Here is a 26,629-nt window from a genome sequence, read left to right as displayed (position 1 = left end):
TCAAAAAGGGATTAAGTAGTTAGTATTCATGGGGCATTTAGAAATCTCCGATAAACATATACTGTAATTCATTGATAGATAGATTTCTATATCATATATATCATTGCATTGGCTCTGGGTTAGAATTCAGAAGAATGAAGGGTGACCTCATTGAAAACCATCAAATGGAGAAAGGCCTTGATAGAGTGGATGTGGTGAGGATGTTTCCTCAGAATAGAGGAGTGTCCTTTTAGAATGGAGATGAGGAGGAATTTCTTTAGGCAGAGGGTGGTGAATCTGTGGAATTCCTTGCTACAGGCAGCTGTGGAGCCAAGTCTTTACAAATATTTAAGGCAGAGGTTGATTGATTCTTGACCGGTCAGGGAATGAAGGGATACGGGGGGGAGGGGGGAGAGAAGGCAGGAGATTGGGGCCAAGAGGGAAATTCCATTAGCCCTGATGAAATGGTGCAGTAGATTTGATGGGCCGAATGGCCTAGTTCTGTTCCTAAATCGTATGCTCATGAAATTTGTTGCTTTGTGGCAGCAGCGCAAGACATAAAAATACTGTAAGTTTCAAAATAAGTAAATAGTGTCGACAAAAGGAATCGTGAGCATGTTTTACTGTCCATTGAGACATCTGATGGTCGGGGGGGGGAAGAAGCTGTTCCTGAATCATTGAGTGACTCCTCCCTAATGGTAGGAATGAGGAAAGGGCATGTCCTGATGACGAGGATCCTTAATGAAGGGTCTCGGGCCGAAACATCGGCTGATCATTCATTTCCATCGATGCTGAGTTCCTCCAGCATTTTGCGTGTGTTGCTCTGGGTTTCCAGCATCTGCAGATTCCCTTGTGTTAATGATAGGTGCTGCCTTTTTGAGGTGCTTTCTCTTGAAGATGCCCTCGATCGTGAGGGATGTGCCCGTGATGGAGCTGAGTCTACAATCTCCATCTGCAACCTCTACCTTTTGTAAGTGATGAGACTCTACGCCCCCCCCCCCGCCCCACATGGTAGTGTTGGGGTGGTGGGGCCAGATGGCCTACTCCTGTTCTTATTTCTTATGCTACCTTAACTCGTTCTGTGGTCAGCTTGACAAGGAACCCCAGAATCTTGACTGAAACCAAAGCAAAACAAGTTAAATACAGACGAGGGAAAGTTTTCTTCTGGTTATTATAGTGTATGATGGAAGATCTGAGATGGATCCTTTTTCTTTGTAAATATGTGAGTGAAAACAACGAAAAAATCTTGTCTTTGTTTCTGTACTTGAGTAAGATATCCTAGTGTATTAAGTTGTCGCCTGCGACTGTCGGGAACAGTTCACAATGCAGCGATTGCACTGAATTCTGTACCTCGAATGGAAAGCCCAAGCGCTCTCTCTGCAACTGCAGCCACCGGAGTTTAAACTTCCCGGAGCTTTCTTCGCAACCCTTCAACAAAATGCAGGACATTTTTTACATCCGGGAAATGAAACATGAGCAGGACGTGGATTGCAATGTTTTTTTTGCTTTCTGTGGAGAGCTGCTGTGCAGCTGTAAATGAGTAAAAGCAGACGGGATTGGTGGATCTGAAGCAATGTGCTAGAGGGGAAAGGAGGAATAGGCTGCAGCTAAACTGGGGAGCAAAGGTGGGATTGCAAGGATTGCACTGGCGGGGTGTGTGTTACCGAGGGGGTGTGCAGGTGGAGGGTGCCTTTGTTTGCACTCGGAACCCGTACCTGCTGCGGCCGGCGCAAATGCAAATGCACAATGGAACATGCAGCGAGCCAGGCCCCGCCCCCGCCCCCCGCGCGCCGCCCGCACCCGCTGCCAACGGGAAACGCTGCCATGCCGCTCTGACGGGCGGCGCACGCCGACCAGTCAGCGTCGTGGATGCTGTGAAGGGCGGGCAGCCTAACCAATAATCCCTGCCACTGCCATTGGTGGGCGGGCGGTGAGTTCGCGGGGGCGGGCTTCCGCTAGCAGGTTGGGTTGCGCTGGAGCCTGTGTGAGCACCGTCGGCAGTAAAGTTCCCAAATAAAAGCTGTTTGTGTTTTGGCCGCGGCAGGGGCCATTTTAGGTAAGTACTTGTGGTAACTTTTTAATCCCACCCACTTGCTGCTGCCCGTTGCCTCTCCCCCCCCACCCTCCTGCACCTTCACCAAGTGTGCAGCCTACCTGAGGGAGCGCGGGGATGGAGCGGGCTGGACCCCCGGCCGGGAACATCCCTTCCCCCCACGCCGCCTTCCCGGACCCCTATTCGTCCATATCACCCCATCCTGTAATACCATCGCCCCCTGTGTCCTCACCACCTCCCCCCTGTCAGTGTCACCACCCCTCACCACACATCCTGTGTCTCACCATCTCCCCCACATCCCACACCCTGTTCTCACACGATCCACCCCCCTCAGTGCTTCCCTCCCCTCTCGCCAATCTCCCAGCTCTTCCACATAGCCCCCACCTTGCACCCCACTTGCATGCCCACAAACCTGACCCTTCCAGTTGCCTCAGTGCATCTTTGGAGACCATCAGCTACAGGGGTTGGTGGAGCTCCTTTATGACTGTACAGAAAAGAAGTTGGGCTTTTCTAGGTGGACAATGTGGTTTGCATGAACTCATTGGTCTGATGGGCTCAAATCTGTTACGCATTGGTCTCTAAACCAGCTCCCCCAACACTCTTTTCCAATCCAGGTTACCACCTACTCTGTAGCCATTCACTCCATTCTCCATTGTTCCTATTATGCTCAACTTCCCTAATTCCATTACCTTTGCCCCCTACCTGCCCATCTCATATTGACTCCTGCCTTGTCCCTGTCACCTGGTCCCTAGGCCTGTTCCACTTGCTCCTGTAAATGATGCTTGTTGTCTGGTAACCCTGCTTTCCTTCTCTGCTGTATCCTTCATCCACAGTCACCCTTTTCCTGTTATCCCTACCCTGAGCTCTGACCTTCTTTCCACTGCTGTTCCATGTTGCTGCTGCAATCCCAGCACACGCCTGGATTTGCAACTAATACCTACTAGCTGTGATGCCTGTGGTCCCCAGACTCATTCCTGCCACCTCACCACATAACCTGCTGTCATCCTTGGCTCTCAATATTAGCCCACTCCAGTCCTCTGTTGCCCACTACCTCAGTCCTTTTCCTTCCCCTGAATGCCCCTCCTCTTGATATCCCCATTAACCCCCTTTGAACTTTTTACTGTTGGACTTCGGCCACATTCCACCGTGATACAACACTTGGCGGCACGGGAGGTCGTTCCTGCCTGTGGCCATCGAACGTGCAGCCCCTCCCGTGGAGGGTCAGACACCCTGAGCCAATAGACTGGTCCTGGACTTATTTTCCATCTGGCATAGTTTTGCATTTTGTTGTTTGATTGTTTTTTGTATTGCTATACTTACGCTCTATTCTTGGTTGGTGCGGCTGTAACGAAACCAAATTTCTCTCGGGATTAATAAAGTATATCTATCTATCTATCATCTTCACCGACTCATCACACCCCTCTCTGTTGGCATCGTGTTCCAGGTCCCCTCCCTTTCCTTCCTAGCCACCCCCTCTTCACAACAGGATGGTGAATTCATTGCTACAGATGGCTGTGGAAGGCAAGTCATTTGATGAACTTAACTTGGAAGTTGATGGGTTCTTGATTAATCGGCATCAAAAGTTACAGGGAGAAGGCAGAAGAACGGGATTGAGAGGGATAGTAAATCAGCCACAAAGAAATGGCAGAACAGACTTGATGGGCCAAATGGCCTAATTCTGCTCTTTTGTCTTACACTCTCTTTCTTACCTCTCCCATCATCTTGTCCCCCACCTGGTGCTTGCTCCACCCCCTTGTACATTAATGTACATTATGGAGTAGAAGAAATGTGAGGAATTTGAAGATTCTTTCTCAAATAGCCTTTGGAATTGGGATTAAGGAGGACAGTAAATCCTGCAGGCAACAGGAATGTACCTCTGTGTTAACTCATAGGGTGGTGTCCTCAGCATTCTAGTTTAGGCAGTGGTCCATTCTGAGGGGGAGGGTTTCGTGTGACCATTTGAAAGCTGATTTTGTGCCCAGACAGTGTTCAATAATTTTGTAAGTGACACTTTGTCAACTCTCTGACAGTTGGTGACGTCAGCATTAATGAACAAGACCTTGTAGAATAATGAAGTCCAGTTCAAACAGGAGCATTTGGAAGAGCAAGTTGGGAAACAAGAATGGATGTGACAGACTTTACCAAGTGTAGGAGAGTTTTAGACTTGAGGGCACAGGTTTAAGGTGGGAAGAGAGTTTTGAGGGAGATCTGGGGACAAGATTTTCCCACACAGAGAATGATGGGTATATGGAAAGAGATCTTAGGAGAGGTGACAGAGGTGGATATAATTATAACATTTAGAGGAGATTTGGACACTTTAGAGGCAGACAGAATAATAATTTACCAGAGAGATGGGGCCAGGGCCTGTTTCTGTTTCTAGCGCTCTATGACTGAAGTTCAGCAGACCAGATGTCAAAATTTCTTAAAGTGATCTAAAAGAATGTAGGAGAATTGGAATTATGGGACATAAACTTTCTTTTGTCAGTTTTAAACCCTTGCAAGCTCAGGAGAGCAATTTCAGGGATGTGAACAGGGGAATCAGTTCTATGCACAGATTCCTTAGCTCAATTTGTCCATATGACAACCAAGATACTTCCTTGAGCTGGTCTCTTTTATCTGTATTTGGCTCATATTCCTCCAAACCTGGGGTTCACGGACCCCTTGTTTAATGGTATTGGTCCATGGCATAAAAATAGTTGGGAACCCTGGTCTGAAGTTTTTGGATCCATCCACCTGCGAAAATGTTGTAATTGTACCCACCTCTCACACCTCCCCGGCAGCTCTTTCCGTATACTCATTGTTTCTTCTTCCCTTCCCCATGTCCCTCCTCATGATGTCCCAGTACCCTTTTATTCACTCATTGCTCTTTTTTTTTTGCATCATGCACCATGCCTGTTCCCCCCCCCCTCGCAGCCCCTCCCAATACTCCTTGCCCATCTTGTGGCTCCTGTTCCATCCACTTGGCCCTTCCCTCTCTCAGTGAGTGGTAAGGAGGGAAAATGCAGTGTAGCATTCATTTCAAGGGGACTAGAATATAAAAGCAAGGAAGTGATGGTGAGGCTTTATGAAGGATTGGTCAGACTGTGCTTGGAAGTTTTGGGCCGCTGATCTGAGAAAGGATGTACTGGTATTGAAGAGAGTTCAGAGGAGACTCACACGAATAATCCTGTGAATGAAAGGGTCAGTGTTTGAAGAGTGTTTGATAGTTCTGGGCCTTTACTTACTGGAGTTTAGAAGAATGAAGGAGATTCTCATTGAATATTAAAAAACCGATATAGAGTAGATGTGAAGAGGATGTTTTCTGTTGTTGGGGTGTCTAGGCCTGGAGGGTGCTGTCTCAGTAGAGGAGCATCCCTTTAGAACAGGAATTTCTTTAGTCAGTGGGCAGTGAATCTGTGGAATTCATTGCCACAGGTGGCTGTGGAGGTCAAGTCATTGGGTATATTTAAAGTGGAGGTTGATAAGTTCTTGATTGGCAAGAGCATCAAAGGGTACAGGGAGAAGGCAGGAGAGTGGGCTTGAGAGGGATAATAAATCAGCCATGATGGAATGGCAGAGTAGACTCGAGGGGCAGAATGGCCTGATTTTGCTCCTTTGTCTTGTGGTCACCACCCCAAGTGGGAGAATCTTGTCCCTAAGACCTCTGTCATATCTTTCCCCACCCACCTTAATCTGTGCTGTCTAGTCGTAAACTCTCATGTCCTTGACCATCCATCTTTGTTGTTCTTCTCTGTGGTTATGTAGATATCAGTAGAAGGATTTTAAGTTTTAAGGAGCAAAGAAGCAACTATTAATGTCAATAACCAGAGTGAGTTGGCAAATGAAGCAGAGGTATAGGTGAAAAAGAGGAAAATTGTTTGCATGAATTTGTTATGGTCTGGAATGCATGGCGTGAAAGGGATGTGGAATCAGGTTCAAAAGGAACATTAAGAGAGCAAATCTTTAATCTGTTTTGATATAGGCTGTGGATGCCAGTGTTCCTAATTGACCTCTGCCCAGTGAGCTATCACATGTAATGTTGGAGGGCAGTTACGTTGCTCTCATTTGTGAGTTGGAAAGAGGGATGCTTCGCAGCTGGCAAGAGGAGGACAGGGCTAATGGAATAGATCTTTCCTCTGGCACTGGCCTTTTGGGCTGAAAGCTTCTCTGTTCTTTCTGATTGTACAATTGATTTGGAGGAACGCAAGGATATATTGGGAATATGTTCTGAGTTACCTTGGCAGTTCAGATTATTCTCTAAATCTGCCTTGTGTTCTAACTTCCAGGTGTGGAAGGATGAGTGTCGTATTAATGATGCCCTGTGGTCCGGCCTCTTCATTATACTGATTGTAGGTTCCTTCTGTCATTTCTCTGAGGAGTTTCAACCAATTTTGGGGTGTTGGGGAAGGGGGGGGATAGTATGATAATAATCCTGGCCTTGGAGTATCATAGTTTATTGAAAAGAAGCAGTTCTCCCCAAACTATTTTAATTTCTCCAAGCTGTACCTGTTACTGAGTTGCTTTATCAGAAAAGTTATTATTTTGAGCACTGCTGTTTAAAGTTTGAAGTAAATGTATAATCAAAGTACATATGTAACCAGTTACAGTCCTGAGATTCATTTTCTTGTGGGCATACTCAATAAATCTATAGAATAGTAAACCATAACAGAGTCAGTGAAAGACTGCCCAACTTGGGCATTCAACCGGAGTGCAGACAAACTGTAATTACAATAGGAAATAATAAAAGCAATAAATATTGAGAACATGAGATGAAGAGTCCTTGAAAGTGAGTCCATTGGTTGTGGGAACACGAATGAAGTTGTCCCCTTTGGTTCAAGAGTCTGATGGTTGAGGGATAGAAAGTATTCCTAAACCTGGTAGTGTGACTGCTGAGGCTCCTGTACCACCTTCCTGATGGGAGCTGCGAGAGGAGAGCATGTGGGGGTCCCTGATGATGGATGCTGCTTTCCTGTGACAGTGATTTATGTAGATGTGCTTAATATTTGGGAAGGTTTTACGTGTGATGGATTGGGCAGTATCCATTACGTTTTTGTAGGATTTTCCATTCAAAGGCATTGGTGTTTCCATGCCAGGCAATCAGCCAATCAATATACTCCCCACTACATGTCTATAGAAGTTTGTCAAAGTTTTAGATGTCAAGCCAAATCTCTGCAAACAACTAAGGAAGTCGCAGAGCTGCTGTGCATTCTTCATAATTGCACTTGTACTCTGGGCCCAGGGCAGGTCTTCCGCAATAATAACACTGAGGAATTTCAAGTTGCTGACCCTCTCCACCTCGTATTCTTCGATGAGGACTGGCTCATGTACCTCTGGTTAGTAATCAGCTCCTTGATCTTGCTGACATTGAGTGAGAGGTTATTGTTTTGGCACCACTCAATCTCCCTCCTATATGCTGATTCATCACCATCTCTGATTTGGCCTGTGACAGTGGTGTCAGCAAACTTGAATATATCACTGGAGCTGTGCCACACAGTTGTAAGTGTAAAGTGAGTAGAGCAGGTGCTAAAGCACACCACCTTGTGGTGCACCTGTGCTGAGGGAGATTGTGGAGGAGATATTGTTGCTAATCCAGACTGATTGGGGTCTGCAGGTGAGGAAATCAAGGATCCAATTGCACAAGGATGTACTGGGGCCAAGGTCTTGAAGCTGATTGATTAGTTTTGAGGGGATGATGGTATTGAATGCTGTGCTGTTGTTGACAAAGAGCATCCTGATGTATGCATCTTTGCTGTCCAGATGTTCCACCATTGAGTGGAGAGGCAATGAGATGGCATCTGCTGTGGACCTGTTCCTCTGGTAGGCAAATTTTACTGGATCTAAGTCACTTCCTAGGCAGGAGTTGATATGTTCTCAAAATACTTTATCACTGTGGAGGTAAGTGCATCTGTGTGATAATCATTGAGGTAAGCCACCATGCTTTTCTTGGGCACTGGTATGATTGAAGCCTGCTTGAAGCAGATGGGTATTTCAGACTGCTGAAGCGAGAGGTTAAAGATCTCAGTGACCACTCCAGCCAGTTGATCAGTACAGGTCTTTCATACTTGGCCAAGTATCCTGTCTGGGCTGAATGCTTTTCATGGGTTCACCCTCCTGAAGGCTGCTTGCACATCTGCTCAGAGACTGGAATCATAGTATCAACGGGGGATGTGGGAGTTCATGATGGTTCCTCCATGTTTTGACAGTCAAAGTGAGCGTAGAAGGCATTGAGCTCAATTGGAAGCGTAGCCCTGTTATCGCCTATATAGCTTGATTTAACTTTATAAATGGTGATAGTATCTAAGCCCTGCAATGTGATAGTATTCAAGCCCTGCCACAATTGCTGAACATCCTTCATTGATTCTAGCCCAGAGTTGCCACTTTGCATGTGAGGTGGCTTTCTGGAGATGTACTTGGACCTCTTGTAACTTTCTTGGTCATCAGACTTGAGTGCCTTTCAGATTAAGGATCTCATTGTTCATCCAGGGCTTTTGTTTGGGGAAGACTGATTTTGTAGCTACATGCTTATTGACAACTGTTGAAATAAAGTCCATTACAGACATGGTGTATTCATTCAGATCCACAGATGAGTCTTTGAACATTGTCCAGTCCACCGACTCAAAGCAATCCCTAACTGCTCCTCTGCCTCCCGCAACCACCTCTTTGTTGTCCTAATCTCTGAAACTTTGCTTTTTGCCTCTGCCTGTCTGCAGGTAGGAGAAGGACAGCCAAGTGATCAGATTTACCAAAATGCAGTCTAGGCATGAAATGGTAGGCATTCCTTATCCTAGTATAACAATGATTTAGTGTGTTGGAACCTCTGTTGCTCCAGGATATATGCTGATGGTAATTGGGCAGGGATTTCTTCAAACAAGCCTGGTTGAAGTCTCCAACTATGATTTGATATGCAACAGAATGGACTATTTCTTGTTTGGAGACGGCATCATACAGTATCTCCAGTGCTTGATTATAGTTGGCTGCTGGTGATATGTAAACTGCGGTCAGGATTATGGAGGAGAACTCCCTAGGTAAATAGAATGGCTGACATTTCGTTGGGGGAGTATGAGTTTGACAAAAGTGCCACATCTAACCACCATCAAGAGTTTATTATGAAACACACACCAACACCTTTTGCTTTATCCAAGTCAATAGTTCAGTCCATTCAGTAAATCGAGAAGCCTTCAGTTTGACCATTGTATGTGGCATGTTGGGAGACGGCTGTTTCGCTCAGACGTAGAACATAGCAATCTTTCATTTCCCTCCGATTCAGCAATTTTGCCCTCAGGTCCTCAATTTTGTACTCCATCGACTGCATATTTGCTAACAAGATGCTGCGTAGAGAAGGCCTCATCCCTCTGTGTTTCAGTCTGGTTTTAAGCTCCCCTCTCTGCCTCTCTTCTGGCCTTGACAATGAACCTTTGTCCATGTAAAGGTGCTATACCTGTCTGGTCCGCCGAAACCTTCAGACAATCTTGAAATCTGTAGATTGTTAAGTTGATTGAAAAGTACATTGCTTAGAGGGAAATTACATACTGCAGAATGCAGTGAAAGTAATTCGAAAGAGGAATATTTAGAAACAGAAAAAAACATAGAAAACCTACAGCACAATACAGGCCTTTCAGCCCACAGGGTTGTGCCGAAAATGGCCCTACCTTAGAAATTACTAGGCTTACCTATAGTCCTCTATTTTGCTAAGCTCCATGTACCTATCTAAAAGTCTCTTAAAAAACCTTATCATATCCGCCTCCACCACCATTGCGGGCAGCCCATTCCACACAGTCACCACTCTCTGAGTAAAACAACTTACCCCTGACATCTCCTCTGTACCTACTCCCCAACACCTTTAAACCTGTGTCCTCTTGTGGCAACCATTTCAGCCCTGGGAAAAAGCCTTTGACTATCCACGTGATCAATGCCTCTCATCATCTTATGCACATACATCTTAGAAGTATATTTAGTGGTATATTTAAAAGCAGTTCACCGGTGCCATTGTGACACTTCTTAATTCAGATTCTTGTACAGTACTGAAGATAGCTTTGATTTTGTCAACAGAATTTTTTGAGAGTGTAGGAGCATTTCACTCTGCGTCAAGGCTGAATTGGCAACGTTTGAGGTAGCTTACTAACTGAAACATATACATGACGGGGAGATCTAACTTGAAGAATATGATTGCTTGAATTTCCTCAATCTAGAATGCTGGATAACTGAATGAGTTACAGGTTAAACAGATTGGTGAGGTTTACATGATATGAACTACCTGAGAGATTGAGAACTTTTAATGAGCTCTACAGGAAATCAGCAACTTTAAATAGTTTCTACTACTGCAGTTCTTTAACGCAAGATGTATAGAATGTATAGAGGAATGAGATGAGTAATAAATCAACCATGGTAGAATGGCAGAGCAGACTCAATTGGCCTAATATTGGCTGAATGGCTGAATCTTCCTCCTATGTCTTATGGTCTTTAATTGATGTTAAGTTACTCCGGCGGGTTTCAGGCCAGCGGTGGCAGAGATTGATTTGTTTGATCAGCTATTGTAGGGCTTTAGTAACCTTGTTAGATTACGGGATTAGTACCTAGATATGTAGATTATTGATCTAGAGGTATGATTTTGATTTCCAATATGACATCTGACAGATTTCAGTTCAAATTATTTAATACATTTAGGATAAAAATCTGGTTTCAGTTAAAGTGACCTTGAAATTACCAGATTGTCATTAAATCTGGTTTTTTCTACAAATGTTTTCAAGAAAGGAAATTTGCCATCTTAACTCAGTCTGGTCTTGGCTTTAGATTTGAAGTGTTATTGTTTGTCCTCAGAAATGACCAATTAAGTGACGTGATTCAAGAAGCAGAGATGGATAGAGATGCTGCTTTAGTCACCAGCATCTTCTGATCTTCTGAAATGAATTTAAGAAAAAAATTGAAGTCTGTTTGAATCATTTCTAGGCCACTTAGTGTTTGATGCATCCCTTGATTTGAATAAGCACTAAAGGTTTGATGCTAATAATTTGGTATTAGTTGTGAGTGATGAGACTATTTGAATGAAGTGATCGTATTAAGAGCAACATACACAAAATGCTAGAGGAACTTAGCAGGTCAGACAGCATCTATGGAAAGAATGAACAGTTGACATTTTGGACTGAGACCCGTCATGAGTCCTAATGGAGGATCTCGGACTGATATGTTGACTGTTTATTCCCTTCCAAGATGATGCTCAACCTGCTGAGTTCCAGCTTTTTGTGTGTGTTGCTCTGAATTTCCAGTATCTACAGAATCTCTTGTGTTTATGATTGTAATAGGAATTGTCTTGTATACATAGAATAATACAGCATGGCAACAGACTTTTTGGCCCAACTGGTCCATGCTGGTCACAGCATCCTCCCTGCTATACCCAATTACCCTGGTTCGACCCATAACCCTCCAGGTCCCTCTCCTCCATGTACCTATCGAAATGGCTCTTAAACATTGCAATTGTACCCCCCTCAGCCACTTCTGGCAGCTCATTCCAGGTACTCACTACCAGCTAAGTAAAGAAGCTTCCTCTCGGGTCTCTTTCAAATCTTGTCTTGGGATCTGTGCCTTCTGGTTTTGGAACCCCCAATCCTGGGGGAAAATATGATCCTGTGTGGCCAACCTCTCCCTCTAACTTGAGCTCTCTAGTCCAGCAGTCCCCAACCACTGGGCTGCAAAGCATGTGCTACTGGGCCGTGAGGGAACGATAGGAGTCAGCCGCACGTTTCCTCATTCCCTGTCACGCACTATTGAACTTGAACATAGTGTTGCCAACTGTCCCGTATTTGCCGGGACATCCCGTATATTCGGCTAAATTGGTTGGTCCCATACAGGACCGCCCTTAGAAACCATAGAAACTACAGCACAGAAACAGGCCTTTTGGCCCTTCTTGGCTGTGCTGAACCATTTTCTGCCTAGTCCCACTGACCTGCACACGGACCATATCCCTCCATACACCTCCCATCCATGTATCTGTCCAATTTATTCTTAAATGTTAAAAAAGAACCCGCATTTACCATCTCGTCTGGCAGCTCATTCCATACACCCACCACTCTCTGTGTGAAGAAGCCCCCCTAATGTTCCCTTTAAACTTTTCCCCCCTCACCCTTAACCCATGTCCTCTGGTTTTTTTCTCCCCTTGCCTCAGTGGAAAAAGCCTGCTTGCATTCACTCTATCTATACCCATCATAATTTTATATACCTCTATCAAATCTCCCCTCATTCTTCTACACTCCAGAGAATAAAGTCCCAACCTATTCAACCTTTCTCTGTAACTGAGTTTCTCAAGTCCCCGCAAAATCCTTGTAAACCTTCTCTGCACTCTTTCAACCTTATTTATATCCTTCCTGTAATTTGGTGACCAAAACTGAACACAATACTCCAGATTCGGCTTCACCAATGCCTCATACAACCTCATCATAACATTCCAGCTCTTATACTCAATACTTTGATTAATAAAGGCCAATGTACCAAAAGCTCTCTTTACGACCCTATCTACCTGTGACGCCACTTTTAGGGAATTTTGTATCTGTATTCCCAGATCCCTCTGTTCCACTGCAGTCCTCAGTGCCTTACCATTAACCCTGTATCTTCGTGCAATTCCTCACACTTGTCTGTATTAAACTCCATCTGCCATTTTTCAGCCCATTTTTCCAGCTGGTCCAAGTCCCTCTGCAGGCTCTGAAAACCTTCCTCACTGTCTACTATACCTCCAATCTTTGTATCATCAGCAAATTTGCTGATCCAATTTACCACATTATCATCCAGATCATTGATATAGATGACAAATAACAATGGACCCAGCACTGATCCCTGTGGCACACCACTAGTCACAGGCCTCCACTCGGAGAAGCAATTCTCTACTACCACTCTTTGGCTTCTTCCATCGAGCCAATGTCTAATCCAATTTACCACCTCTCCATGTATACCTAGCGACTGAATTTTCCTAACTAACCTCCCATGCGGGACCTTGTCAAAGGCCTTACTGAAGTCCATGTAGACAATATCCACTGCCTTCCCTTCATCCACTTTCCTGGTAACCTCCTCGAAAAACTCCAATAGATTGGTCAAACATGACCTACCACGCACAAAGCCATGTTGACCCTCCCTAATAAGTCCCTGTCTATCCAAATGCTTGTAGATTCTGTCTCTTAGTACTTCCTTCAGTAACTTACCTACTACCGACGTTAAACTTACTGGCCTATAATTTCCCGGATTACTTTTCGATCCTTTTTTAAACAATGGAACAACATGAGCCACTCTCCAATCCTCTGGCACCTCACCTGTAGACAGCGACATTTTAAATATTTCTGCCAGGGCCCCTGCAATTTCAACACTAGTCTCCTTTAAGGTCCGAGGGAACATCCTGTCAGGTCCCGGGGATTTATCCACTTTAATTTTCCTCAAGACAGCAAGGACCTCCTCCTTTTCGATCTGTACAGTTTCCATGATCTCACTACTTGTTTCCCTTAATTCCATAGACTTCATGCCAGTTTCCTTAGTAAATACAGACGCAAAAAACCTATTTAAGATCTCCCCCATTTCCTTTGGTTCTGCACATAGCTGACCACTCTGATCTTCAAGAGGACCAATTTTATCCCTTACAATCCTTTTGCTCTTAATATACCTGTAAAAGCTCTTTGGATTATCCTTCACTTTGACTGCCAAGGCAACCTCATGTCTTCTTTTAGCCCTCCTGATTTCTTTCTTAAGTATTTTCTTGCACTTCTTGTACTCCTCAAGCACCTTAATTACTCTCTGCTTCCTATACATGTCATACAACTCCCTCTTCTTCTTTATCAGAGTTGCAATATCCCTTGAGAACCAAGGTTCCTTATTCCTATTCACTTTGCCTTTAATCCTGACAGGAGCATACAAATTCTGCACTCTCAAAATTTCTCCTTTGAAGGCTTCCCACCTACCGATCACATCCTTGCCAGAGAACAACCTGTCCCAATCCATGCTTTTTAGATCCTTCCTCATTTCTTCAAATTTGGCCGTCTTCCAGTTAAGAACCTCAACCCGAGGACCAGATCTATCCTTGTCCATGATCAAGTTGAAACTAATGGTGTTATGATCACTGGAACCAAAGTGCTCCCCTACACAGACTTCTGTCAATTGTCCTAACTCGTTTCCTAACAGGAGATCCAATATTGCCTCCCCTCTAGTTGGTCCCTCTATATATTGATTTAGAAAACTTTCCTGAACACATTTTACAAACTCTAAACCATCTAGACCCCTAACAGTGTGGGAGTCCCAATCAATATATGGAAAATTAAAATCCCCTACCACCACAACTTTATGTTTCCTGCAGTTGCCTGCTATCTCTCTGCAGATTTGCTCTTCCAATTCTCGTTGACTATTGGGTGCTATTGTCCCGTATTTCCCCCGGTAAGGTAGAGCGTTCCTATGAAACCTTTCGTGCCGAAATGGCGTGAATCGAAGAAGCAATTACCAATAACTTGTACGGAGAAAATTTTTGAGCATTCCCAGACCCAAAAAAAACCTAACAAATCATACCAAATAACACATAAAACTGAAAATAAATAACACTAACATATCGTAAAAGCAGGAATGATATGATAAATACACAGCCTGTGTAAAGTAGAAATAATGTATGTACAGTATAATCGGGAAGTTGAAGGCAAAACAGATATGTGGGGAAAAAATCAGCACGTACGCGCATGCGCACACAGGTGCCCGCGAAAAGCTTCATGGTCATGGTAGTCTTCACTGGGGTAAAGTGTCCCGGGATTTGACTGCTATTTTTGTCCCTTATTTGGGAGTGAGAAAGTTGGCAACCCTAACTGTAAAAGACATGTTGAGGTGAGTTTAACCCTACTTGAACACCCCCCACCCCCGGGTCGGCCGGTCTGCAAGAATATTGTCAATATTAAACTGGTCTGCGGTGCAAAAAAGGTTGGGGACCCTTGCTCGAGTCCAGGCAGCGTTATGATAAATTACCAATGTGAGCAATAAACCAAGAGCCCTGTGTGCCTGCAAAAGGCTAGTGGTGGGTTACTTACCATAACAGTACCAAGCCAGTTATCTACATCGGAAATTTCTCCCAGTTGCCTTGGAGCCAGTCGTTAACCTTTTACTTACATCATTGCAACACATCATCTAGCTTGTTATGTGTTATGACCTTGCTGTGTGCTACTGTGGTTTCATTGTCTTGTTTCATTTCATTCCCATGTCATTTGTCCCTCCCCAATGATATCTCTCCTGCCACTTACATCTGTCCCTACACCTCACTACTATTCAGGGCCCCAAAAGTGCTTCCAAATGAGGTGACACTTCACCTGCAAATCTTTCAGTGTCGTCTACTCTATCCGGTGCTTCTTGGTGTCGCCTCCTCTACATCTGTGAAGCATGGCCAAGATTGAAGGACTTTGTTGAGTATCTTCACTCACTCTGTTCACAAAAAGTGGGATTTCCTGGTTCACTTCACTTCGACTTGCCATTCCCATTCTGACTTAACACTGAAGCAAGGATGTGACGCTGAGGCTTTATAAGGCAGCGGTCCCCAACCACTGGGCCGCGGACTGGTACCAGGCTGCAAAGCATGTGCTACTGGGCCGTGAGGAAACTATATGATTCAGCTACACCTTTCCTCATTCCCTGTCACGCACTGTTGAACTTGAACATAGGGTTGCCAACTGTCCCGTATTTGCTGGGACATTCCGTATATTAGGCTAAATTGGTTTGTCCCGTATTTCCCCCGCTAAGGTAGAGCGTTCCTATGTCATAGTCATAGTCATACTTTATTGATCCCGAGGGAAATTGGTTTTCGTTACAGTTGCACCATAAATAATTAAATAGTAATAAAACCATAAATAATTAAATTGTAATATGTAAATTATGCCAGGAAAAAGTCCAGGACCAGCCTATTGGCTCAGGGTGTCTGACCCTCCAAGGGAGGAGTTGTAAAGTTTGATGGCCACAGGCAGGAATGACTTCCTATGACATTCTGTGCTGCATCTCGGTGGAATGAGTTTCTGGCTGAATGTACTCCTGTGCCCACCCAGTACATTATGTAGTGGAGGGGAAACATTGACCAAGATGGTATGCAACTTAGCATCCTCTTTTCAGACACCACCGTGAGAGAGTCCAGTTCCATCCCCACAACATCACTGGCCTTACGAATGAGTTTGTTGATTCTGTTGGTGTCTGCTACCCTCAGCCTGCTTCCCCAACACACAACAGCAAACATGATAGCACTGGCGACCACAGACTCGTAGAACATCCTCAGCATTGTCCGGCAGATGTTAAAAGACCTCAGTCTCCTCAGGAAATAGAGACGGCTCTGACTCTTCTTGTAGACAGCCTCAGTGTTCTTCGACCAGTCCAGTTTATTGTCAATTCGTATCCCCAGGTATTTGTAATCCTCCACCACGTCCACACTGACCCCCTGGATGGAAATGTGTCACCGGTACCTCAGCTCTCCTCAGGTCTACCACCAGCTCCTTAGTCTTTTTCACATTAAGCTGCAGATAATTCTACTCACACCATGTGACAAAGTTTCCTACCGTAGCCCTGTACTCAGCCTCATCTCCCTTGCTGATGCATCCAACAATGGCAGAGTCATCTGAAAACTTCTGAAGATGACAAGACTGTGTGCAGTGGTTGAAGTCCGAGGTGTAAATGGTGAAGAGAAAGGGAGACAAGACAGTCCCCTATGCAGGCCCAGTGCTGCTGATCACTCTGTCGGACACACAGTGTTGCAAGCACACGTACTGTGGTCTGCCAGTCAGGTAATCAAGAATCGATGATACGAGGGAAGCATCCACCTGCATCGCTGTCAGCTTCTTCCCCGCAGAGCAGGGCGGATGGTGTTGAACGCACTGGAGAAGTCAAAAAACATGACCCTCACAGTGCTCGCTGGCTTGTCCAGGTGGGCGTAGACACGGTTCAGCAGGTAGATGATGGCATCCTCAACTCCTAGTCGGGGCTGGTAGGCGAACTGGAGGGGAACTAAGTGTGGCCTGACCATAGGCTGGAGCAGCTCCAAGACAAGTCTCTCCAGGGTCTTCATGATGTGGGAGGTCAATGCCACCAGTCTGTAATCATTGAGGCCGCTGGGGCGCGGCGTCCTCGGCACAGGGACGAGGCAGGACGTCTTCCACAGTACAGGAACCCTCCGGAGCCTCAGGCTCAGGTTGAATACATGTCGAAGTACTCCACATAGCTGAGGGGCACAGGCTTTGAGCACCCTGGTACTGACACCATCCGGTCCTGCTTGGGTTGAGACGTTTCAGCTGTCTTCTCACCTGTTCAGCTGTGAAGCCCACCGTGGTGGTTTCATGTGTGGAAGGGGTATAGTCATGAGAGCAGGGTGGGGGACTGTGAGAAGGGGTAGGAGGGGAGAGTGGAATATGTGTTGGTTGGGGGCCGACAACAGATGATTCGTGTGGGGGATGGGCAGGGGCCACAATGTCAAATCTGTTAAAGAGCAGGTTAAGTTCATTGGCCCTGTCCACATTACCTTCTGCTCCTCTGTTGCTAGTTTGCCGGAACCCAGTGATGGTCCTCATCCCCCTCCAGACCTCTCTCATGTTGTTCTGCTGGAGTTTCCACTCAAGCCAAATGAAACGTTTCATGCCAAAATGGCGTAAAGCAAAGAAGCAAATACCATTAAGTTGTATGGGAAAAATTTTTGGGCGTTCCCAGACCCAAAAAATAACCTACCAAATCATACCAAATAACACATAAAACCTAAAATAACTCTAACATATAGTAAAAGCAGGAATGATATGATAAATACATAGCCTATATAAAGTAGAAATAATGTATGTACAGTGTAGTCAGGAAGATTAAGCCAAAACCGATATTTGGAAAAAAAATCGGCATGTACGTGCATGCGCATACAGGTGCCCACACAAGGCTTCATGGTCATGATAGTCTTTCTTGGGGTAAACACAAGTGTCCCATCAACACACAGGAAAAATGCTGGTGAACGCAGCAGGCCAGGCAGCATCTATAGGAAGAGGTACAGTTGACGTTTCGGGCCGGGACCCTTCGTCAGGATTTGACTGCTGCTTTTGTCCCTTATTTGGGAGTGAGAAAGTTAGCATGTAAAAGACATGTTGAGGTGAGCTTAACCCTACCTGAACACCCCCCCCCCCCAACCTCCGGTCGGCTGGTCCGCAAGAATATTTTCAATATGAAACCGGTCCGCGGTGCGAAGAAAGGTTGGGGACCCCCGCTATAAGGTATTGGTCAGATCACGGTTGAAGTATTGTGAGCAGTTTTGGGCCCCTTATCTAATAAAGTAATTGCTAGCATTGGAGAGGGACCAGTGGAGGTTCATGAGAAGAATCCTGGGAATTAAAAGGATTTGGGGAATTAGAAGTATTTGGTGGGTCTGGGCCTGTACTCACTGGAGTTTAGAAGAATGAGGAGGAATCTCATTGAATATTGGAAGGCCTAGATTGAGATGATGTTTCCAATAGTGGGTGAGTCTTGGACCAGAAGAGACATTCTCAGAATACAAGGATGCTCCTTTAGAACGGATATGAGAAGGAATTTCTTTATCCAGAGGGTGCTGAATCTGTGAAATTCATTGCTGTAGACAGCTGTGGTGCCCACATCATTTGGTATATTTTAAAGCAGAAATTGATAGGTTCTTGATTAGTTAGGGCATCAAAGATTGTGGCTGAATTCTGCTTCTGTATTTTATGGTCTTGTGTCAATGTATGGCCTCATCTACTGCCATGATGAGGTCACATTCAGGTTGGAGGAGCGACACCTTGTATTCTGAATGGGTAGCTTCCAACCTGATGGTTTGAATTTCGATTTCACTAACTTCCAGTAACTTCTCCCTCCCTCTTCTCTTTCTATTTCAAATTCTGATTCCCATTTTACTACTTCTCTTCTCCTCACCTGCCCAACACCTCCCTCTGGTGTTCTTCCCTTTCTTACATGGTCCATTGTCTGCTCTTATTAGATTCCTTCTTCAGCACTTTATCTCTCTCAACTATCACTTCCCAGCTTCTTATTTCACCTGCCTCCCCCACCTACCCACTTTCAATCTCATTTGGTCTCATCTGCCATCTGTCAGCTTGTCCTCCTTCCCATCCCCGCATCATTTTCCAGTCCCGATGAAGGATTTAGCCCGAAATGTTGACAGTTTATTCCCTTCCATGGATGCTGTGTGACCTGAGTTCCTCCAGCATTGTGTGTGTGTGTGTTTTCACTATCTGGATGATGTTTTGGGATGCCCTGCTCTAGAGATGAAAGGCTTGTTTGGGTGTGTGGAGCAGGTCTGATTTTCTTTTCTGGCCTTGTACTAGTTTCTGACTCTTATCAATGAAGGCATCAGGAGGCTGGAATGCAAATTCTCAGGGTTTCTATTCAGCAGTAACACTGAGGCTTTTATTACATGGCAATAAAGTGTAATGAAAATCCTGTCACTATAATCTGATAACACAAAGCCCAAATTTGCACAATTTTTTCAGTGGAATTCTGGAGTTAATACTTTTACAAAAAGTTAAACCACAGTTGACGAGAAGGCAGAGGAAACACCAACTGAGAATCGCAGTGCAGAAGGAGGCCCTCTGCCTATCAATAACCATCTCCACGTGTGAGCAACCTTGCTGGTGCCATTAACCCCGTGGCTGTGAAAATACGTTCCTGTCGGATGATACCCAACTTTCTATTTGAATGCAAAAGTTAAATCTGCCTCTATTATTACCTGTGGCAGTACATTCCATTTTCTTGCAATTTGCTGTGATTTTTCTCTTTAAAAAATCTCATGCGTTCTATTTGCTTCTTTTGTCAGTTACCTTCATTGTGTGTACTTGTTCTTCAGCCATCTACCAGCAGCAGTGATTTCTTTCCAGCTTCACCAGACCACCTACGTAACTGAAGTCTGGAATTTTTGCACCCTTTCTAAAACTTTTATATCTCACCAAGTGTTCAGCACCTAGAACAGGACTCAATGCTCCAGTTGTGGCCAAATCAATGTATTATACATTTATTGTAATTTCCTTGTTGAACTCGTGTCCAAGATCCTTTTTTAATAACTTTCTCAACCTATCTTTCCACAGCCAATGAACTGTGCACATGCTCTCTGTCCTTTTACACACTTGGGCATCATGCCCTCAAATTTATATTGTCTTTTTCATTCTTTCTGCAAAATGTAACACTTTAGATTTCTCAGCATTGAATTTCTGCTTCCACCAGCCCGTTGACATCTCCTTGAGGTCTGCCACAATCTTCCTCATTGCATTTTGCTTCTGAATTTTATGTCATCGGCAGATTTAGAAATTGATAAAGTTCAAAATTCAATGTAAACTTATTATCAAAGTACATATATTTCACCATATGCTATTCTGAAGTTCATTTTCTTGTAGGCGTACGCAGTAAATAGGACCAGTTGGCATAGCCTCAGAGTAGAGGGACATTCATTTAGAACAAAGATGAGGAGGAAGTTCTTGCCAGAGGGTGGTGAATCTCTGGAATTTATTGCCACAGATGGCTGTGGAGGCCAAGTCATTGGGTATACTTATTTAATTTATTTAGAGGTACTTTGAGCCAAACCACCCAGTGATCCTGAACAATCCCAATTTAGTCCTAACCCAATCATGGGATAATTTTACAATGACCTATTAACCTACCCAATATGTCTTTGGACTGTGGGTGGAAACCGGAGCACCCGGAGAAAACCCACACATTCCATGGGGAGAATGTACAGACGTTCCTTGCAGGACACTGGAATTGAACTCTGATCTCTGCTCTGAGCTAATTGCTCACTACTGTGGTGCCCATTTTTGATTTAAAGCAGAGGTTCATAGGTTCTTGATTCGTAAGGTCATTGAGGGCATCAGAGGTTATGAGGTGATGGCAAGTGAATGGGGTTGATAATAAATCAGCCATGATGGAATGGTAGAAAAAAACTGGATGGGCTGAATGGCCCAATTCTGCTTGTGTCCTGTGGTTTTATGGTTTAAATACAAAGAAACACAGTAGAATCAATGAAAAACTGCATACAAGACAACCAATGTAGGACAGACAACAAACTACAAATACAATACAAAAAGAAGAGAAAAACACCAAGCTAATTAATAAATAAATAAACAAACAAACAAGCAATAACTATAGAGAACATGAGTTGTAGGGTCCTTGAAAGTGAGCCCATAGGTTGTGGGAACAATTCAGTGTTAGGGTGAGTGAAGTTGCGGAAAGTTAATGCCTGTTGGTTAAGGGGTAATAACTGTTCCTGAATCTGATGTGTGGGTCCTGAGGTTCCTGATGGAAGCTGTGAGAAGAGAGTATGTTCTAGATGGTGGGGGTCCTTAATGATGCACAACCAAATCCAATCCATTAATACTGCAATATGCAAAGCATGATCCAAATACCACTCCTGAAGAAATGCACTGTACACTTTCATGCTAGCTCAGGTAAACAGCCTTTCCTGCAATGCTCTGTTTCCTGTCTCACAGCCAATTTTCCATCCACACTGCTACATCCTGTTTCATTCCATGATCTGCAGTTATGATGGTGATTCCATCACATTGCACTTTATCATATGCCTTTTGGATCCTATGCATACAAGATCAACTGCAAGTACTTCATTGTCTCTCTTTGTACTTCAAGAAAACAATGTGGGTTCAATTGCAATATTTATGAGAAGTTCAGATCAGTGCATAGATGGGAGGGGTATGAAGTATGGTGATGCAGGTGCTGGTTGATGGAACCCAGGCAGATAACAGTTTTGCACAGACTAGATAGGCTGAAGGTTCTGTTTTTGTGCTATAGTGTTCTATGACTATATTTTTAATTGGACGTGATTTACCTTAAACAAATGCATGTTGGCTTTCTCTGATCGATTCCCACTTCTCAAAGTGACAGCCATTTCTGTTCTTGATTATAGAACATGGTTAGGCCCTTTGGCCCATCATTCCTGTGCCAACTATGATGCTAAATTGAAGTACTGCAGGTGGTCCATATTCTTCCATCCCCACCTGCTCATGTGCCTGTTTAAATGCCTCTTGAATATTGATATTGCAAGTGCTTCCACCAGCACCTCTGGAGTACCTCCTGGGCACCTGAGTGTAAACAAGAAAAAAACTTACTGCACAAATCTTTGAACCGTCCCCTTCTTGCCTTAAAGTTGTGGCCCCTAGTATTTGATATCTCCACCCTGGTGAAAAAGACACTACCTTCCTACCCTATCTGTGGACTTGGGCTTCCTACCCTACCTCTGCCTCTCATAATTTTATTAACTTCTATAGCTTCACCCCTCTGTTTCAGACACTCCAGTTCAAATTTGTCCAATCACTCCAGATATACCATTTCTGCTCCCTCCTAAGCCTCCACATTAGTCCTGTAATGCAGCGGTCCCCAACCACTGGGCCACGGACCGGCCCGCGAGGTAACGATATGATCTAGCGATATGAGTCAGCTGCACCTTTCCTCATTCCTTGTCACGTACACTGTTGAGCTTGAACGCACGCGAGGTCATTACCCGTGCGTCATCCATGTCAACGGGGGAAGAAGATCAACTCCTCGAGCTTGCAAATGACGGTGGGCTGAAAAGTATGTTTGACATAACATCTCTGCCGGCATTCTGGATCAAAGTCAAGGCTAAATATACTGAGGTAGCCACAAAAGCACTGAAAACATTGCTTCCATTTCAAACATATCTCTGCAATGAATGCAACGAAAATGAAATTGCGGAATAGATTGGATGTAAGGAACCCCCTTCGAGTATCGCTGTCTCCCGTCACCCCTCGATAGGACCGTCTTGTTGCAGGGAAATAAGCCCTAGGCTCCCACTGATTCAGTGATATTGGTGTGTTGCAATGATTTTATATGCTCATACGGGGAAAATATGTGGTGTGTTTAATATCCAAACGTTATTTAAAATGTTATGATGCTATTGACTTATAACAATTACAGCATGGAAACAGGCCATCTCTGCCCTTCTAGTCTGTGCTGAACGCTACTCTCACCTAGTGCCACCAACCTGCACTCAGCCCATAACCCTCCATTCCTTTCCTGTCCATATACCTATCCAATTTTTCTTTAAATGATAATATCAAACCTGCCTCTACCACTTCTACTGGAAGTTCGTTTAACACTTACTTCAAGCTCCCCTGTCCTCCCCTGATAATTGACTTATCACTATATTCATGCGAGGAAAATATGCACTGTGTGTTTAATATTAAATTCATTAGATAAACCCTTTTTATAAACGAAATTGAGTGTATTAGCTACTTATCAGCTATATTCCGGTCGTGATTAACACCCCCGAACAGAATCGCCAGAAACGATTTGTAGAAAAAAATCGGCACGTACACGCATGCGCACTGGTGCCCGCGCAAGGCTTCACGGTCATTGTAGTCTTTCTCGGGGTAAACAACGTTTTTGACTGCTACTCTTGTCCGTTGGCAACCCTACCCCCCCACCGCACCGGGTCGGCGAGTCTGCAAGAATATTGTCAATATTAAACCGGTCCGCAGTGCAAAAAAGGTTGGGGACCCCTGCTGTAATGCAGTGATCAGAGTGCCTATAATACTAACTGTATAAAGTTTTATTCAACGGCATCATGATTTCCCAGCTTTCATATGCTTAACATTTCAACCACCTATCTAATTGTGTTGTCATGTTCAGGGAGGTGTGAATTTGTGCCTCTGGATCTCTCTGTACACCAATCCTGCCATTTACTGTATACTCACCATATGTATTTGACCCCCAAAGTGCAACTCCTCATTTCTGTCTGGATTAAACTCCATCTGTAATTTCTCGACCCATATTTCTAGCTGATTGTTCCTAGAATTTTCTCAACACTAAGATTAAACTCGTCTGTTGTACAGGGATAAAACTTCCTTCTTTTTGAATGAAGGTTTAATATTCCTGTTTTTCACAGCTTGAATGCCTCTCCTGAATCTGTAGATGTTTGGAAGGTTATGCCTGGGGCCTCTGTAGTTCCTCCTTCCTTTAGTAGCCAGAATGCTTCTTGTTTGACCTCTTTGTGCTTTCTGTTATCAGTTTGATTCTCACATGATTTCACAGAGGATGCACCGGTTGTCACCTTGTAGAATTCCATAAAATCCAGAATTGTTTTCTCAGGTTGGAAGATAGCAAATGTAACCAATCATTTTGGAAAGGAGGGAGAAAGTAAATAGGGAGCTGTAGACCTGTGACCCTGACTCAGTGGATAGGAAAGCCATAGGAATGTATTACCAAGGAAGTGGTAATAAGCCATTTGAAAATAGTAGAATAATCAGTATCAACTTTGATCTTTTTTGAAAGTTGTTGTTGAATTTTTTTAAGATTAGAGCTAGGAAGAGAAACGAGAGGAGAGAGTTGATGGGCTTTAGGAAATTTATAAGGTTTCACATGAGATTATTAACCAAAATTAGAGCAAATGGTAATAGGAGTTGTGTACTGGCATGAATTGCACATTGAATTTGCGGAATTCTGCAGATGTTAGAAATCCAGAGAAATGTACAGAAAATGCTGGAGAAACTCAGCAGGTCAGCCAGCATCAATGCAGAGGAATAAAGAGTCGATGTTTTAATCAGGTTGATTAAAGGATGGAGAGCAAAATACCAGCAAAGGGACATTTTTGGGTTTGGAGGCTGTGAATAATGGGATGCCAAGGGGGGTTCAAAATGTATTTGAGACTCGACATAGAACAGTCCCTTCTTCCCAAGAAGCTGCACTGCCCAGCAACCCACCTATTTAACTCTAGCCTAATCACAGGACAATTTACAATTAATCAACTAACGTACTGTGGGAGGAAACCCATGTGGTCCAGACTATGTGAAACAACAAGGACATTATAGACAAATGAGAGGCCATCCACTTTTTTTTATAGTGAGAGATCTGCCCCCCCAAACCTTGCCTCTTGCTTGACTGTGTCTCTTGTCACACACTTCACACTTCCTTGTTTTCCCTGTTGCTGTACGTCTGCAGACTATGTCAGGGAATCTTCTGCGATCACCGGTGAAGACCGATGGTCCTCATTTTAACTTTTATGTGAAATGGAAGCTCTGTCACTCCCTCAGTACTAAAATGTTGAATTGTGCTTGTTAATGGGCAAATGAGTGACGTGATTTCAGGGCATACTGAAGAAGTTCAGCTGTGTGTCTGTACTTATCCACAATGAACAGCTGCATGTTAGATTCCTAGAAGTAATCTGCAAACTGATCATAAACTGTGGGCCATTCTCCTCCAGCACATTGCAGCTACCTTGTTCACTGCACTCAACTGTCTGTTTCACCCAATTTGCAAAGCTGTTTCAGACCATAGGACACAGGAACAGAATTGGGCTATTTGGCCCATGGAGTCTGCCCTGCCATTCTGTCATGGCTGATTTGTTATCCCTCTCAACCCTATTCTCATGTCTTCTCTCTAACTTTTGACACTCTGACTAATCAAGAACCTATCAACCTCTGATTTAAATATACCCATTGACTTGGCTTCCACCCTTGTCTGGGGCAGTGATTTCTACAGATTCAGTATCCTCTGACTAAAGAGCTTGCCTGCTGTTGTCCTGATAGATCTCACTCTTTGGGTGCAAAAACAGAAATAAAACCAGAAAATGCTGAAAACACTCAGCAGGGCAGGCAGCATCTGTAGGAGGAGAAGGAAATAACACTTCAGGTTCAGAATCCTTCAGAAATGGGAAAGAGAAACAAGTTATTTTTCCATGGCAGAGAGGGTGAAGGAGGGGTGGGAAGTACAAAGAGAATCTCTCTCTGATAGGGTAAGACCAAAAGGGTTAATTTGGGGGTGGCATTTTAAGCTGCTTTGTCAGTGCAGTGTGTCGTAAATGGCAAAGTTAAGGGACAGAATAAACAAACCACATCAAACCAAAATGATGACAGGCAGAACCAGACAATTCTGAAAGAGATAAAGAGTGAGCTACCTAAAGTCAGAAAATCCAATATTGAGTCCAGAAGGTTGCAGTTTGTCCAGGTGGAAGATGAAATGTTCGTTGATGTAACAACAGTGCAGGAAGCCACAGACTGAGGTCAGAGTGGGATAAAGAATTAAAATGGCAGCAATAGAAAAACTCAGGATCATTTCTGTGGACTCGAGCGCAGGTACCTTGTAAAGTTATCATACGAAGCATAATCAAGGTAGCTGTGGGAGACCATGTGGTTTCTTAACTGTGAGTGAAACCCTATTGTTAACATTGACTGTCGTACATTAGATTGGAGGAAGTGCAGGAGCTGCACTGAAAGCACTGTTCGGATCGGATCTCTAGGAAGCAGGAAGAGGAGAAGGGTGGGTGCAAGAGAAAATGAAGAATTCAGGTATTGGATAGATGTAGCTAGGCCAACCTCCAATGCCATGTTCAGGTTTGCTGACAATACCACACCTGTGGGTGAATCAAAGGTTGTGACGAATCAGCATGTAAGGGAGAGATTAAAAATCTGGCTGAGTGTTGTTGCCACAACAACAACCTCTCACTCAATGTCAGCAAGACCTGGGAGGTCCATCCGGTGGTCCTTGTTGGGGAACAGGTGGAGAGGGTCAGCGACTTTGGATTCCTTGGGCTCAGCAACAAGTCCACAGCAATTGCCATCTTATTGGCTCTTCACTCAACCCTGGAACATCTGGACAGTAAAGGTACATACATCGGGATGCTCT

General features: G+C 44.3%; 1 protein-coding gene across 1 annotated transcript in view; it reads left to right on the top strand.

Moving 5' to 3' along the window:
• The first annotated feature begins 1,927 nt into the window (after positions 1-1,927).
• Positions 1,928-26,629, top strand: part of chd6 (chromodomain helicase DNA binding protein 6) — a 370,255-nt gene continuing 345,553 nt past the window's right edge. Inside the window, exon 1 of the mRNA XM_063040969.1 lies at positions 1,928-2,035. The gene's annotated coding sequence lies outside the window, so the exon portion shown is untranslated. The remainder of the gene's footprint in view (positions 2,036-26,629) is intronic.

The sequence above is a fragment of the Mobula hypostoma genome, chromosome 2 (assembly GCF_963921235.1).
Source record: "Mobula hypostoma chromosome 2, sMobHyp1.1, whole genome shotgun sequence".
NCBI lineage: Eukaryota > Metazoa > Chordata > Chondrichthyes > Myliobatiformes > Myliobatidae > Mobula > Mobula hypostoma.
Note: the sequence above shows the minus strand (reverse complement) of the source record. Positions and strands in the feature narration are given on the sequence as shown.